General features: G+C 47.5%; 8 non-coding genes across 8 annotated transcripts; 4 read left to right on the top strand and 4 right to left on the bottom strand.

Annotated features, from left to right (window-relative positions):
* Nucleotides 1-1,780: 1,780 nt before the first annotated feature.
* TRNAV-UAC (transfer RNA valine (anticodon UAC)) lies at nt 1,781-1,853 on the bottom strand. The gene has a single exon. It is a non-coding gene; the product is annotated as a tRNA-Val (tRNA).
* A 292-nt stretch (nt 1,854-2,145) lies between these two features.
* Nucleotides 2,146-2,218, bottom strand: TRNAV-UAC (transfer RNA valine (anticodon UAC)). The gene has a single exon. It is a non-coding gene; the product is annotated as a tRNA-Val (tRNA).
* A 238-nt stretch (nt 2,219-2,456) lies between these two features.
* On the top strand, nt 2,457-2,542 carry TRNAR-UCU (transfer RNA arginine (anticodon UCU)). Its single transcript is given in 2 exon segments — nt 2,457-2,493; nt 2,507-2,542. It is a non-coding gene; the product is annotated as a tRNA-Arg (tRNA).
* Nucleotides 2,543-2,918: 376 nt separating this feature from the next.
* On the top strand, nt 2,919-3,001 carry TRNAL-UAA (transfer RNA leucine (anticodon UAA)). Its single transcript has one exon. It is a non-coding gene; the product is annotated as a tRNA-Leu (tRNA).
* Nucleotides 3,002-6,232: 3,231 nt separating this feature from the next.
* On the top strand, nt 6,233-6,305 carry TRNAK-UUU (transfer RNA lysine (anticodon UUU)). Its single transcript has one exon. It is a non-coding gene; the product is annotated as a tRNA-Lys (tRNA).
* Nucleotides 6,306-7,300: 995 nt separating this feature from the next.
* TRNAF-GAA (transfer RNA phenylalanine (anticodon GAA)) lies at nt 7,301-7,373 on the bottom strand. Its single transcript has one exon. It is a non-coding gene; the product is annotated as a tRNA-Phe (tRNA).
* Nucleotides 7,374-8,917: 1,544 nt separating this feature from the next.
* On the top strand, nt 8,918-8,978 carry LOC114672507 (U7 small nuclear RNA). The gene has a single exon (XR_003722913.1). It is a non-coding gene; the product is annotated as a U7 small nuclear RNA (small nuclear RNA).
* A 1,497-nt stretch (nt 8,979-10,475) lies between these two features.
* On the bottom strand, nt 10,476-10,548 carry TRNAK-UUU (transfer RNA lysine (anticodon UUU)). Its single transcript has one exon. It is a non-coding gene; the product is annotated as a tRNA-Lys (tRNA).
* Between the last annotated feature and the right edge of the window lie 5,346 nt (nt 10,549-15,894).

The following is a 15,894-nucleotide window of genomic DNA, read 5'->3' as shown; positions in this document are numbered from 1 at the left end:
TGCGCCAGGCCTAAAAACCAATTTAAACACAAATTAACAGAATATATATATTAGAAAATTGAACAAAAGAGGTGAACAGATGGAAGAAAGGAAGCTTTTAAGTACATGAAAAACGTTCAACCTAACTCACAATAAAACACACATACCATTTCTAGCTGACTCAAAATTCGATTAGTTTCATTTGAGAGAGACAGGAGGAACAAGGGCTTTCATATTGGTGTGAGTGTAATTTGATACAAACTGTTTTGAAAGGAGCTGTGGCGGGTTTGGTGGGGACAGCAGGGAGGTTGGTGGGACGGGTTTGCGGAGGGCGTCTCGCTTTTTTGCCCAAGCTGGTTTTGAAATCCTGGGTTCAAGCCATACTTCCACGTCGGCCTGCCAAAGTGCTGGGATTACAGGTGTGAGCCACAGCGCCCAGCCATCAATTAAATTTCTAAGACAAAAAGGCAACCCTCTTCTTGCTTGGGTTGGTACTGTGTTCTGTCCCTGACCAGGGGTGTAACCCTGGGCCATTTCTTAATCTCACTATGCTTCCTCTTCCTCGTCTGTAAAACGGGATAAATAATAATAGAGTCATGGTGAACATTAAATTAGCTACCCATGTAAGTGCCTGTTCAAGGTTTTGCTAGGATTATTTTACATATTGCCCTATCTAAAACCAAGAAACAAGGAAATCTGCTCAGCCTTGTTCCTAAGACTAGATACAATTTAAGTGTTCATCAAAAGGCATAAAGAACTGTGATATATCCAAACACAGGAAGTAAAAGGATAAGCCAAGATGTATGAACGAAATAGGCAGATTTTCAGAATATTGTTGAGGAAATGGGAGCGGTACCTATGTGTATTACCTTTGTACAAAAAGCGTCAAGTGGCTTATAAAGTAAATATACATGTATACTGGTGAATGCATAGACGTTTTCTGAAGGGTCACAAAAGAAACAGCTAATCGTTGAAAGATGGGACGGAGACATCACTGTGAAATACATGGGGAATTCTGAATTCTGTGCATGATCAATTTTTTCACAAGCTTTTTTTTTTTTTTTTTTTTTTTTTTTTGAGACGGAGCCTCGCTCTGTCGCCGAGGCTGGAGTGCAGTGGCACTATCTCGGCTCACTGCAAGCTCCGCCTCCCGGGTTCACACCATTCTCCTGCCTCAGCCTCCCGAGTAGAGTAGCTGGGACCACAGGCTCCCGCCACCACGCCTGGCTAATTTTTTTGTATTTTTAGTACAGACGGGGTTTCACCGTGTTAGCCAAGATGGACACCATCTCCTGACCTCGTGATCCGCCCGCCTCGGCCTCCCAAAGTGCTGGGATTACCGGCGTGAGCCACTGCGCCCGGCCTCAAAAAGCATTTTTAATTTAAATAAATGCAGTATGAGGGCAGTGAACTTGGAGGTAATCAGCAAACAGGGCGTGGCCTTCGTGATGTCCTTCGACTTAGTGGTAGCAATTTTTAGAGATGGCCCAAGCAAGGCTTAGAAGAAGGTAGGTGAGCCAAGGTGCAACACCCAGGAACCCAGAAGCCGGCTGGCCAGGCAGTGGAAAGGCGCAGGGGCAGGGGTGCGCGATGCCTCCGTGGAGCGAAGCCGCCTGCACCTCCAGAGAGGAGCCACACGGGGGCAGCCTCGGAGGCCGACTCCGCGCCGCGCGCTAAGAGGAACCCAGCTGGTGCAGCAGGCGGGGAGTAAGCCGCAGAAAACCCGTGAAACACAGGTGCGTCGCCAGCTTCTTGGTGCAAAACCCAACACCTGGCTCACAAAACAGAAGGTAATACCCCTTGGTTCCACTGGGGCTCGAACCCAGGACCTTCTGCGTGTAAAGCAGACGTGATAACCACTACACTATGGAACCTCACGAGAACCAACGGCTTCTCCAGGATTTAATAACTGTTCCAAAAGACGTTTTGGCACCGGGAAATGGTTATGTGGACTTGACATCCGGCGATTGTGCACAGAGAAAAACTTTCAAAAGGATTCCTCATTTTCCAGTGTTCAAAGGAAGACGACCGCGCAGAAACATTGTAGAAATGTCTGAGTCTCCAGCTTCCTGAAGCAAAACCCAAGATTGGGCTCGCAAAATGTTAATACTAAGCATTTTAGAGAAAGGAAAGAAAAGAAAGAAAAAAAAATTGGAGACCATGTCGTGGTTCCACTGGGGCTCGAACCCAGGACCTTCTGCGTGTAAAGCAGACGTGATAACCGCTACACTATGGAACCGCGTGCAGGATCTTGACGTCTGGATTTAGTAATTCTGCATAAAGACATGTTAGCAACATGGATCGAAACGGATTTACTGCTCAGCAATCGTGAACAGAGAGACAAACTTACACAAGGATTACAGATTTTCCAGTGTAATTCCTACCCACACTCTCCTTAGAGGCAAAGGTTTCACACTTACTCGTGGAAAGAAAGTGCCTCCCCTGATGTGTTCATCGCGGAGGGGTTGTACGTGTCTGGCTCTGTGGCGCAATGGATAGCGCATTGGACTTCTAGATAGTTAGAGAAATTCAAAGGTTGTGGGTTCGAGTCCCACCAGAGTCGCTTTTTGTTTGAAGGAGGGCAAACGGAAAGTTAGGCAGAGGGAATGGATATAAAATAGATGAAACGAAAAACATCTACCATTTAAAATTTCCAGAAGGATGTGAATTGCAGCTAATTGCAGTTCCTGGTTATGTCCCTTCACTAGAAGGCGTTAAGAATCCCACTCCTCTATCTAACCTTTTCTCCTTCACTTTTATGTGGCCCCAGTTTCTGGTGACGAGATAAAGAAATTAGGGAAAGGTAATCAAAGTCACCAAGTTATTTCTCCTATATTATTCTTTTATATCAGGAATAAAAGTAATTTTAAATTGTCCTGAAACTTTAGTCGCCTAGTGTTACCCGAGTTGCCTTAAAATAAACCGTCGTTTCGTCAATTACCAGAATGGCCGAGTGGTTAAGGCGTTGGACTTAAGATCCAATGGATTCATATCCGCGTGGGTTCGAACCCCACTTCTGGTAAAGGTTAGTTGTTTTTACGAGCAAAAACCTTTTTTCCTAATCCTTGGCAATCCATTTTGCAATCTTAGGCGTCCAGATAATAATAACTATAGTTAATATCATTTTGCCAGAAACCTTAAACATGGCGACAGCTTCATAGTTTATATTTTGAAAAGTAGAAAGAAAACGTCTGAAAAAAAGAAAGAAAGAAAAGAAAACGTCTGGGTCCAGCTATACTACATGGGGGTGAGGGAGCACACAGAGAGAGACCCATTGTGCTGCAAAAACGTTCACTCCGAGTCGACAGTTATTACTTGAGTTCCTATTACGTGCCACGTACTGTTCTAAACACTGGGGTTGTGGTGATGCAGCCAGGTTTTCTTTTCTTTTCTTTTTAAGTAAAACAACAAAAAATACAAGAGCCTTACAATCGAGACCACTGCCCAATACCACTTACATGACAAAGTGACAGAAGAAAAATATGGGTTAAAAACAAGCAGACAGCTGGGCGCGGTGGCTTACGCCTGTAATCACAGCACTTTGGGAGGCCGAGGCGGGAGGATCGCGAGGTCAGGAGTTCGAGACAAGCCTGGCCAACATGGTGAAACCCCGTCTCTACTAAAAATACAAAACTTCGCTGGGCATGGTGGCGTGTGCCTTTAATCTTAGCTACTCAGGAAGCCGAGGAAAGAGAACCGCTTGAGGCGGAGGTTGCAGTGAGGTAAGATCGCGCCACTGCACTCCAGCCTAAGCGACAGAGCCAGACTCCCGTCTCAAAAAAAAGTGGAGGTTCAGAGGTTTGGAAAGAAACAGGCCAAAGGCTAATAACCCGTGGGACTGACCTCACAAGGCACAGGCAGCTGGTTTCCAAGGGGTCTGGTTTTAGTTTTCTTCCTTGAGCCGAGACTGGCCATCTGATGTGTAGGGATCCGCATCTTCATTTGTGAAAACCGTACCTGTCAAATTTGTGATTTTTCAATACCAGCAACTCCCATCCAAAGCAATGAGGCATGGAGGGAGTCCCCCAGAGGAGGAAGTGTGTGATTTAACCCTTCTCTTCTGGCTCTTTATAGAGAAACTTCAAAGGAAGCTTTGATCTAAGGTGCCACCTATGCCATCCCAGAAGCATGGAATATTTTATTAATAACAAATCATATTTTTCACAGCACTTTGCTAGGCCGTGGCAGGCGGATCACGTGAGGTCAGGAGTTCCAGACCAGCCTGGCCAACATGGTGAAACCCCGTCTCTACTAAAAATACAAAAATTAGCCGGTCATGGTGGTGGGCGCCAGTAGTCCCAGCTACTGGGGAGGCTGAGGCAGGAGAATCGCTTGAACCCTAGAGGAGGAGGTTGCAGTGAGCCGAGGTCGCGCCACTGCACTCCAGCCTGGGCGACAAAAGGAAAAAAAAAGAAAAGAAAAAGAAAAAAATCAGAACGTCCTCTCATAGGTTTCATTGCCATTCCTCAAGATGTAGTCATTTTAACAGGTTGTTTTCTATCTTTATAGACCTTCTATGTATATGCAAGGAACATTTATATATAATTATATGTAGTATTAAAGGATATATGTTTATATACTCTCATATACATAATACATAAATATTTCAATTTCTTCACAAGCATTATGCCATTCACATTGTTTGGCACATTTTTTTTTTTCCTTAACATAACCTCTTCCCATATGGCTTTTTAACCTTTGTCGATTGTTCTCTTGATGTATTTCTTTATTTAAAAATCGGAATCTTGGCCGGGCGCGGTGGCTCAAGCCTGTAATCCCAGCACTTTGGGAGGCCGAGACGGGCGGATCACGAGGTCAGGAGATCGAGACCATCCTGGCTAACACGGTGAAACCCCGTCTCTACTAAAAAATACAAAAAACTAGCCGGGCGAGGTGGCAGGCGCCTGTAGTCCCAGCTACTTGGGAGGCTGAGGCAGGAGAATGGCGTAAACCTGGGAGGCGGAGCTTGCAGTCAGCTGAGATCTGGCCACTGCACTCCAGTCTGGGCGACAGAGCGAGACTCCGTCTCAAAAAAAAAAAAAAAAAAAAATCGGAATCTTATCGTTTCCCCCACAGTGGACTGTCACCCAGGCTGGAGTGCAGTGGGGCAATCCCGGCTCACTGTAGCCTCCGCCTCCCGGGTGCAAGCGATTCTCCTGCCTCAGCCTCCCGAGTAGCTGGGACTACAGGTGTGTGCCACCACACCCAGCTAATTTTGTATTTTTAGTAGAGACGGGGTTTCACCTTGTTAGCCAGGCTGGTCTCTAACTCCTGACCTCGTGATCCGCCGGCTCGGCCTCCCAAAGTGCTGAGATTACAGGCGTGAACCACCGCGTCCGGCTGAATTCTCTTTGAAGGGATCCAATGCCTTAAGAAATGAGAAGGCAAAGAATTTACGAAGAAGCAGGTCGAATTATAGAATTGACTAATTAGATACGTCTGAGACCCAGCTACCAAGGTATCAGACTCCCTAAAAAGATAAAATCCATCCTGTAGCTTGCCTGATCAAAATCTTTCAATGGAAGCTTCCGCTAAATGGTCAGATGCCCAAGGTTAGTAAATATTGTCATTTTCCATTTGCTATTCCCTCGGCTAGAAATTCTTTTTCCAAGTCTTCAGGTGCCCAGTCGCTATCCACAGCTCGGTTCAGGCATGATCAACCCCTGGAAAACTTGGCTCTTACTTCGGGTGCCGACCAAGTCCTCCGGTGTCCGAAAAGGCTAGCCTCCCACCACCAAAGCGCGTGACTGGGGGCTTCTGTTTTGCGCGTCTTCCAGTTCCACTGAGGGCCGAGACTTGGTCTTTGCGGCCCCAGTACTTGCTTAGTTCCGAGAGTGCGGTATGCACTCAACAAATGTCTAATCGATTATTGGAAACCTAATTTTTCATCACTGCTTCTCCCACAAGCAGCTCTAGGACTGACTCCTCAAAGACCAAAACCGGAATTAGAAATCCCGCTGTTTACCCGGAGGCCCGCTCAAATGCCTTAAATCTGGGGGGATTTCCTCGTGGGAAATTCCCCTTAGGGCGCGGGGCAGGTCAGGCAGGCGGTTACTTTTTGGGTCTTTATTGTCTGTGATGGGAGAAAAGGAGAAATGAAGACTCGATTTTGCTGAACCCCTGCTCAATGTCAATTTTGCAGGTTCACCTCTCAAGAAATCAGCAAAAAGACTCAGAATTGTAATCGCGGAAATAATGTGGCCACTTGGCCTACTTTCCCGTGGATAGATTAGGCAAACGCGTTTCTTTAGGGGCCCGGATAGCTCAGTAGGTAGAGCATCAGACTTTTAATCTGAGGGTCCAGGGTTCAAGTCCCTGTTCGGGCGGATGCTATTTTAGTTTCCAACATTAATGGATTTGGGCGAGGTTGAGCAAAAGGAGCGTTATGCAAAATTCGTTTGGGTTGCCCCATCCTTGAGGGAAACCAAAACTTGCTAGTGGGTTTTTGCTGGAAAAAGTGAAACATGTGGAAAGTGCCAAGAAACTTTCTCTTCCAACATCAGGCTTTTCTTTTCCAACCTTTATACGTTGCTTTGTCTTAGGATATTCTTTCTTTTAAATTGCGTTTATTTTATATTCAAAACAGATCAATTAACACACCTGTCGTCAGAGTCACAATAGCAATATTCTTGGCAAGAATTGTGCAGTTTTTGGCACCGAGGAATGTTTTCAGGCACTTTTATTGAAAGTGCGATGAGGAAACTGAGATTCAAGAAATATTTCAGATGAAGACAAGTGAAGACACAAGATTCCTACATCTACAACTGGACACAGTCCTTCACCAGATTCTTCATGTTCCGGTGGGCCCCTGACTTGTGTCTCTTGCGGTAAAGACTAATGCTTTTGGACACTGTCCTCATGTCTGTAGTCGATGAAAAAAACGTGCAGCCCCAGAGAGCTGACTACACTGGTGATCAAACCCAAGACCTTCCTCCTGTGAAACAGGAGTGTTGGCCACCTCAATAAAAAATCTTGTGCCACGTATTGCCATTTAACATCCAATAGGGCGATTACGGAACTGGGAAGAAATCGCTCTACGACTTCTGATTCCTTTGAGAGGCTTAAGCTCATTATGCATCCTCATAATGACTTTGACTTCTGATTTCTTGAGAAGCTTATTCTTTGCATCCTTACACTTTACTAAATACTATCGTCTCATTAGTTGGTGCCCGCTTAGGAGACAAGGAGAACAGCTGTCTCTGGGTGTGTACGGCGTAGGTGCAAACGTGCAAGGGGACTAGGGAGGGAGGCGAGCCTCCAGAGAGGCTAAGAAGTGGACTATAGCCCTGTGTGTTCAAAGCGGTTAAGCCAACAAAAGCTCTGCCGAAACCCGGGATCGAACCAGGGACCTTTAGATCTTCAGTCTAACGCTCTCCCAACTGAGCTATTTCGGCAAGGACATGAGAACATCCCGCCCTGTCAAGGAAATTTAAAAGAAAAAAAAAGAAGAAGATGAAACCGGGCGCGGTGGCTCACGTCTGTAATGCCAGCGCTTTGGGAGGTTGAGACGGGTGGATCACCAGAGCTCAGGAGTTCGAGACCAGACTGGCCAGCATGGTGAAACCCTGTCTCTACTAAAAATGCAAAAAAAATTAGCCGGGCGTGGTCGCAAGCGCCTGTAATCCCAGCTACTCAGGAGGCTGAGGCAGGAGCATCGCTTGAACCAGAGAGGCGGAGGTTGCAGTGAGCCAGGATGGCGCCATTGCACTCCAGCCTGGGCGACAAGAGCGGAACTCCGTCTCAAAAACAAAAACAAAAAAATCCTGTTTCCGGCCGGGCGCGGTGGCTCAAGCCTGTAATCCCAGCACTTTGGGAGGCCGAGACGGGCGGATCACGAGGTCAGGAGATCGAGACCATCCTGGCTGACACGGTGAAACCCCGTCTCTACTAAAAAAAATACAAAAACTCAGCCGGGCGAGGTGGCGGGCGCCTGTAGTCCCAGCTACTCGGGAGGCTGAGGCAGGAGAATGGCGTAAACCCGGGAGGCGGAGCTTGCAGTGAGCTGAGATCCGGCCAGTGCACTCCAGCCTGGGCGACAGAGCGAGACTCCGTCTCAAAAAAAAAAAAAAAAAAAAAATCCTGTTTCCTCCCACTTCCAGCCTTTTAGTTCTTCATTTCACCTTCCAAACTGTGTTATTTTTAGCCCTGAGGTTTTAAGAACAATCAGTGAGAAAATTAATTCCTTTCATGTGAGGAAACTTTCGCGTTCTGCCTTTTCCTAGGCCACATTGTATTGCCTTTCTCATGCTTTCTCTCTTCCCAGAGCCCTAATAAGAGTAAGAATCGCCGCTTTCTAAGAACCTACTGTGTGTCCAGCAGGAATCTGCAGTGTTGCATTCAATCCCGTCCTCCCCCACGCCTGCCTTTAATTGATATGATAATATACAAATTTTTAAATGAGTTACTAATGTGCCACCAATCACCCAGAACTATTTGGGAGGCTCCAAAGCATCAAAGGCTGAACACCATGGCTGGAGAAGGAATGAACTGGAGGAAGGAAAGGAGGAAAGACTGGGGGAACCCAAAGCTCTCCACCCTTGTCCTCTCGCCCCACCCTGGTCCGTTCTTGCTCGTTCAGAAACTGGTTGGAGTAAAGAGATTCCTCTTTTCAAGACAGCCAAAAGTGGAACTGATCGCTTTCGAAGGGACTCCCTCCGGAAGAAGGAGAAAAATTCGAGAAACTTACCTGTTTCTCTCCCTGGAATGCCTTCTGACCCCCGTGATTTACTTTCCGCAATAAAGAAACTCGACTCGCCCACCCAGCCCACTCTTCCTACGAGCAGCGAGGATCGCTGTCCCTCCAGCACATACCAATCAACTCAAGTCACCTGAATATGGGCATATTGGGCACACATTTCTTTGTAATGGTTCCTCTCCTATTACAATATGTATCTGTTGTTTCATCCCTAGATAGAAAACCCTTTAAGAATTATGGTAACAGTGTTACAGCTCTTTTAGAATTTGTTTAGCAGGTTTTTTGGTTTTCAGAGGAAAATAAAATAAAAACAATAATTATAATAATGGCTACCGTGTTTTGAATGCTTGCTTTTAGGCTATTAAGCACAGTACATGCATTGTTATGCCATTTAATTATCACAAGCTTATGAGATGGAAGCTATTATTATTCCCTTTCTGCAGGGGAAGCTGAGCTCTAGAGAAGGGGGAGGTAATGCTGGGATCTGTGTGCACCACGGTAGAGCATTCCTGTGGGCAGGGTGAAGGCCCTGCCTCACGATTGGGTGCTGTCTCCATCCTGGCCTTTCTCCACTAATCAGGACTCACTGGGCACCATAGTCCACCAGGTAAGAGGGCAGCCTCTTACACGTTCAGCCCACATCCCCATCCTGTCAATGAGGAGATCAAGACCGACTTTCTTCTGTTGCCTGGCTGAAGCCAGGAAGGCTCCATCATTAGCCAAGCAAGGGATGCAACCGGTCCTTTCATCTCACAGGGAAAATTAGCTCACCTTGATTACCTTACATTTCAAAAACCTCTGCAGGAGCCGGATGTTTCTCCCACACCCCGCCTTTTTTTTTTTTTTTTTCTTTGAAACGGAGTCTCGCACTGTCGCCCCGGCTGGAGTGCAGCGGCGTGATCTCAGCTCACGGCAACCTCCGCCTCCCGGGTTCAAGTGATTATCCTGCCTTAGCTTTCCGAGTAGCTGGGATTACAGGCGCCAGCCACCACGCCCAGCTAATTTTTTTGTATTTTTACTACAGGCGGAGCTTCACCATATTGACCAGGCTGTTCTCCAACTCCTGACCTTGTGATTCGCCCGCCTCGGTCTCCCAAAGTGCTGGGATTACCTGTTTCCCTTTTTAATTTGTAGTAGGGGAGAACTAACGTTTCATTTTTCCCATTTCGGTCCCTTGAATACGCTGTCTCTTAATATGCACCCTCTTTCGCCCACCAACAGAAGCTGCTGTCTCCACCTCAACTTCTTCCTGTGTTCAGATCACATTTTTGAGAGGGGAGTCGGGGGTGGATTTGACCTGTTTTAACGAGGGAAATGGCTCTGTTTGGGGCTTCAGTTTCTAGATGATCATCTCTTCCTTTTTATGATACAGAAAACTCTTTCCTAAGGTAGTAAGGAGGGCTAGGAAGGTGCAGGATCCCAACCATATTCCTCAGGCACCCAATCAGAGAGAACCCAAGAGGGAAGGTCAGCAGGAGCCGTCACAGGTGAGCGAAGAGAGGCTGTCACTGCGGGGGTGGGGGGACCGGTCCTTTGATAAATCCGCTGTTGGGATACAGCAGCTCAGCGGCTGACTACAGAATAATCTGCCTATTGCAGCCCCCAAAGCGATGGACTGGAAGTTTCCCGTATACCTCTGCACAAAGGCCTATCCCCACAGGGGCCCCAGGTTTACCCTCCTATAAGCGATTGGGGTCGCAGTTTACACAATCCAGGACTTGATTGCCTTCTTTTGCAGTGGGTTAACAAACAAAAGACCCTAAAATTGGTTCTCATTCTTTTAATGAAGAAAAGTTAGAGCCGCCCGAACAGGGACTTGAACCCTGGACCCTCAGATTAAAAGTCTGATGCTCTACCGACTGAGCTATCCGGGCTCACGGAAGAATCTTTGCTTCCATTAATGAAGACTGTGTTATCATTATGCCGCGAACTAATGGGCAGGGCGATGGACGAGTTACTGGGCTCTTTTGTGTGTGATCCAATCCAATTCCGAGGCAGAAATCCTGCGAGGACTGGGAGGAGGCGAAGTCGGGCGTGGGGAAGAAGGGTGATTAGCTTGTTCTTTGGCAGCTGAATACAGATTGTTAAATAAAGCACGCTCTCCTTATATTTAGAGACTGCTTGGCAAACGCGAACCCTCAGTTCTGCAAAACCGAGCAGGGGAGAGAAAAAGCCGCCCACGAATTGAACTGTGTGCACCGCCTACGCGTGTCTTAGCCCTGAACCCAAAGCGCATCTGGTCAGAGACCACAGTTCAGTGTTTAAAGACATCAGGCTGCCCCTTCCGAGAAGACGCCACTTCGTGATTCCTTGCCCCCATCCCAGGTGCCCACCTCCAAAATGTAGCGCGAAGCACATTAGCTGAAAAGAGATGACGGGTGGTAACCACAGCCCTCCGGCGATCCGGTGAGCGCGCTCCGAGCCCACCCCGCCCCCACGGCCCCGGCCTCGACGCACGCGCAGCTCAGTCGCAGCGCGCGAGCCGACCCGCCCCTCCCACTTCTTCCCTCTACACGCAGCTATTTTCTGCCCACAGACATCAAGAACTTTCAGTTCTCTAGGCCTCGCACGTGCTGTCCCATCGCTAACTGAAATGTCACTTTCCTTTGAACTCCTTTCCCCTCGTTGACTCCAAGCACCTGTAGAGAAGGAAAAATAATCTTCCCTCTACCAGTTTGAGTTATCAGCCGGACTCCTGTAACAACAGACAGAATGAAGACAAAAACAAACAGAAGTGTATTAACGTGTGGGACATACCCAGGGAATGAGTAAATTCCAAAGGTGTGGCTGAGAACTCCATTTTATACAGCATCGTCAACGAAGAACAACACGTTTTTGGAGAAGTGACAATACAAAGGAAAAGGACCTTAAAGGGAGGGCGCGGTGGCTCACTCCTGTAATCCCAGCACTTTGGGAGGCCGAAGGCCGAGGCGGGCGGATGACCTGAGGTCAGGAGTTCGAGACCAGCCTGACCAACATGTGGTGAAACCCTGTCTCTACTAAAAATACAAAAATTAGCCGGGCGTGGTGGCGCGCGCCTGTAATCCCAGCTACGCAGGAGGCTTAGGAAGGAGAATCGCTTGAACCCGGGGGGCAGATCGTGCCACTGTACTCCAGCCTGCACGCTTTGAGACAGCGAGACTCTGTCTCAAAGAAAAAAAGAAAACAAAAAAAAAGAAAAGGACCTCGGGTCTCCAGGGACAGCAAACTAGGAAATTAATTTTAGGTAGATAAATGCAGGTTCCTAAAGCTTGTTAAATATACTCCGCTGGTCCCGTCTCCAAGCTGTTAAGGGTCTAAAGTTGTCTTAGGTTATCAACTTTTGTCATTCCTGGTAGAGAAGGGAGGAAGAATGCCTTTGTAAATATATATCCTGCTTTTAGGCAGATAGGGGGAGGCTACGGAGCTTTATTTCAATCAGCTTCTTCCCAATTGCCTTTAGCGCAAAATAATCTTTAGGCCGGAGTGGCATATTTTGGGGTGGTATATACTGCTACCCTTTACACCTTTGAGAATGCAGCTTGGCCAAAGCAGTGGTTCACGCCTGTAATCCCAGCGCTTTGGAGGCCGAGGCGGGCCAATCACTTGAGGTCAGGAGTTTGAGACTAGCCTGGCCAACATGATGAAACCTGGTCTCTATCAAAAAATACAAAAATTAGCCGAGTGCGGTGGCGCCCGCCTGTAGTCCCAGCTACTCGGGAGGCTGAGGCAGGAGAATCACTTGAACCCGGGAAATGGAGGTTGCAGTGAGCCGAGATGGCCTTTAATCAATGCTTTAATAGAGAAATATACAAGACCTTTGGTAACCCAGAGGAATGACTAGAAGGAAGGCAGAGTAGCACCTCGTAGGGGTGGGAAAGGCATTAGAACTGTGCCTTGAAAGGTGAGTAGGAGTGTGCAGGCATGCAGGAAATGTGATTCAGCCAGAGATACCGAGTCTTCTTTTCTGAGCTTGAATTCCAAATACTTCTCACCAGGATTCCCCCTCTCCTCTTCAGGCTGAAAACCAGACAGGCTTTTTAGGGCAAAGGCTAGGCCCAACATTTCCTAGGAATATGACTCCCGCTTTTGGTCCCAAGGCGGTTGGCTTTTGCTCAGAGCAATAGTAACAATCTCATTCTTCACTCTTACCTGTGTGTAAATAACACTTTAAAGCATGTTGTCAGGTTCTCCAAAGAAATGGAACCAATAGGACAGAGACAGATAGAAACAGAGGTAGAGACAGATTATTTTAAGAGCTTGGTTCACACATTGTGGGGGTCAGCAAACCCAAAACCTGTAGGGCAGACTAACAGTTTGAAAATTTAGATAAGAGTTAAGGTTGCCATCTTGAGTTTAAATTCAGCAGGGCAGGCCAGGTGCAGTGGCTCATGCCTGTAATCCCGACACTTTGGGAGACCGAGGCGGGTGGATGACCTGAGGTCAGGAGTTCCAGACCAGCCTGGCCAAAATGGTAAAACCCCGTCTCTACTAAAAATACAAAAATTAGCCAGGCATGGTGGCACACACCTGTAATCCCAGCTACTTGGGAGGCTGAGGCAGGAGAATTTCTGGAACCCAGGAGGCAGAGGTTGCAGTAAGCCCAGATCACGCCACTGCACTCCAGCCTGGGTGACAGAGCAGGACTCTCTCTCAAAAAAAGTAAATAAATAAATAAATTCAGCAGGGCAGTAAGCTGGAGACTCAGGAAAGCAGGTTTTCTATACCAAAGTTTTTTTTGTTTGTTTGTTTCTGTTTGAGATGGAATCTTGCTCTGTTGCCCAGGCTGGAGTGCAGTGGCACAATCTCGGCTCACTGTAACCTCCACCTCTCAGGTTCAAGCGATTATTCTGCCTCAGCCTCCCGAGTAGCTAGGATTACAGGCATGCGTCACCATGCCGGGCTAATTTTTGTATTTTTAGTAGAGACGGGATTTCACCATGTTGGCCAGGCTGGTCTTGAACTCCTGACCTCAGGTGATCAGCCCGCCTCGGCCTCCCAAAATGCTGGGATTACAGGCGTGAGCCACCGTGCCCGGCCTATAGCAAAGTTTTTAGGAGAATTCCTTCTTCAGAAACGCCAGTCTTTGCTCTTAAAGGTTTCAGCTGGTTTAACGAGGCACATTACGAAGGGTAATCTTCTTTACCTGGAGTCTACTGATTTAAATGTTAATCACATGTAAAAAACACCTTCATTGCCAGGGGCTGTGACTCACACCTGTAGTCTCAGCACTTTGGAAGGCCGAGGGCAGGTGGATCACTTGAGCTCCTGAGTTCGAGACCAGCCTGGGCAATATGGCGAAACCCCGTCTCAATACCAAAAATACAAACAATTAGCTGGACGTGATGGTGCGTACCTGTAGTCCCAGCTACTCGGGAGGCTGAGGCCAAGGAATGACTTGAGGCCCAAGAGGTCGAGGCTGCAGTGAACTGTGATGGCGCCACTGCACCCCACACCTGAGCAACAGAACAAGAACCTGTCTCAAAAGAAACCAACAAACCAAAAACACCTGCCTAGTAACATCTAGAATGGTGTTCGACCAAACCTCATGAAAAGTTTAATTCTCTAGTCTGTTAGATGATCACTTGGGGTTTCTTCTTATTGCTCATCATTGAATTTTCAAGAGCCCCTCATCAAAATACATCTTTCCACCCAAGAACTCAACGATTTAGGGGGTGAAGCCCCATATCATATAGCATATTGGCAAACATTAACAGAAAGGGGACAGGGGTATAAATAGGCCTAAAAACCATATGGCTGGTTTCATTTTGCCTTTTACCACACTGCGAGTTCTTGGAATGTGACACATGGATCTCCTTCCTCCCTCTCTCCATGGTCCAGCCTGGCTAAAAAGAAGGCACCCCCTAAGTGTGTTGTTCCATTGCCTTGCCTTGAGTGGAGTGGCTCAGTGGCTCATCTTCCTTTTTTTTTTTTGTTTTTGTTTAGATGGAGTTTCGCTCTTGCTGCCCATGCTGGAGTGCAATGGCGCAATCTTGGCTCACGGCAACCTCTGCCTCCTGGGTTCAAGCAATTCTCCTACCTCAGCCTCCCGAGTCGGTGGGATGACCGGCATGCGCCACCGCGCCCAGTTAATTTTGTATATTTAGTAGAGACGGGGTTTCTCCATGTTGGTCAGGCTGGTCTTGAACTCCCGACCTCAGGTGATCCGCCCGCCTTAGCCTCCCAAAGTGCTGGGATTACAGGCGTGAGACACTGTGCCCAGCTGTGGGTCATCATCTTAATGAGGCTTTCTACCGGAATTCAATCCAGATCCTCCGAGTTCCACTGACATCCACCCCCATGCCGGACCAGGGTGGACAACTCTGGAAGCCTAGAGACAGATGGAATGGCCGATTCCCGGGGTGTTTCTCGGTGATCTCTGCCAGGAGCTTCTCTATTGGCGTTGATAACAAATTAGCCAATGGATACAAACCTATTTTGTAAATTGCCAGGTGTTGAAGATCCAGCGGTGTCCTCTGAAATCCAGTTCTTCCTGCATACGGTGTCTGGATATCTTTGCTGGGGCGGAGAGGGTGGTGCATCGAGTTCAGAGGGGTGCGAGGATAGGATGTACAAGTGACTTGCAATTTGGCACATAAAAATACAGGACATCCCATTAAATCCAGTTTCACAGAAACAACAGATATATACTTTGTATGTTCCATGCAATATTTGGGACATGTTTATACTCAAAAGTATTTGTTGTTTCTCTGAAATTCAAATTTTGGCCAAGTTCAGTGGCTCACGCCTGTAATCCCAACACTTTGGGAGGCTGAGGCGGGCGGATGACCTGAGGTCAGGAGTTCGGGACCAGCCTGGCCAACATGGTGAAACCCTGTCTCTACTAAAAATATAAAAATTAGCCGGGCGTGATGGCAGGCACCTGTAATCCCAGCTACTCGGGGTGGCTGAGGCAGGAGAATCACTTGAACCCGAGGCAGAGGTTACAATGAGCTGAGATCCCGACACTGCACTCCAGGGAGCAAGACTTCGTCAAGAAAGAGAGAGAGAGAAATTAATTGGACGTCCTGTATTTGGTCTCCTGACCCTAGTGTAGATTTAAACCAGAAAGGACTTCTGATCCCTGTCTCCCACCCCAACCAAGAGCTGTTCTGGGATCATTGCTATTGTTTTTGTTTTCTTTTTTAAAGACAGGGTTTCACCGTGTTGGCCAGGCTGGTCTCGAACGCCTGACCTCAAGTAATCCGTCCATCTCGGCTTCCCAAAGTGCTGGGATTACA

This window comes from Macaca mulatta, chromosome 14 (genome assembly GCF_049350105.2).
Source record: "Macaca mulatta isolate MMU2019108-1 chromosome 14, T2T-MMU8v2.0, whole genome shotgun sequence".
In the NCBI taxonomy this organism is placed as follows: Eukaryota; Metazoa; Chordata; class Mammalia; order Primates; family Cercopithecidae; genus Macaca; species Macaca mulatta.
This window is presented reverse-complemented; position numbering and strand designations above follow the sequence as displayed.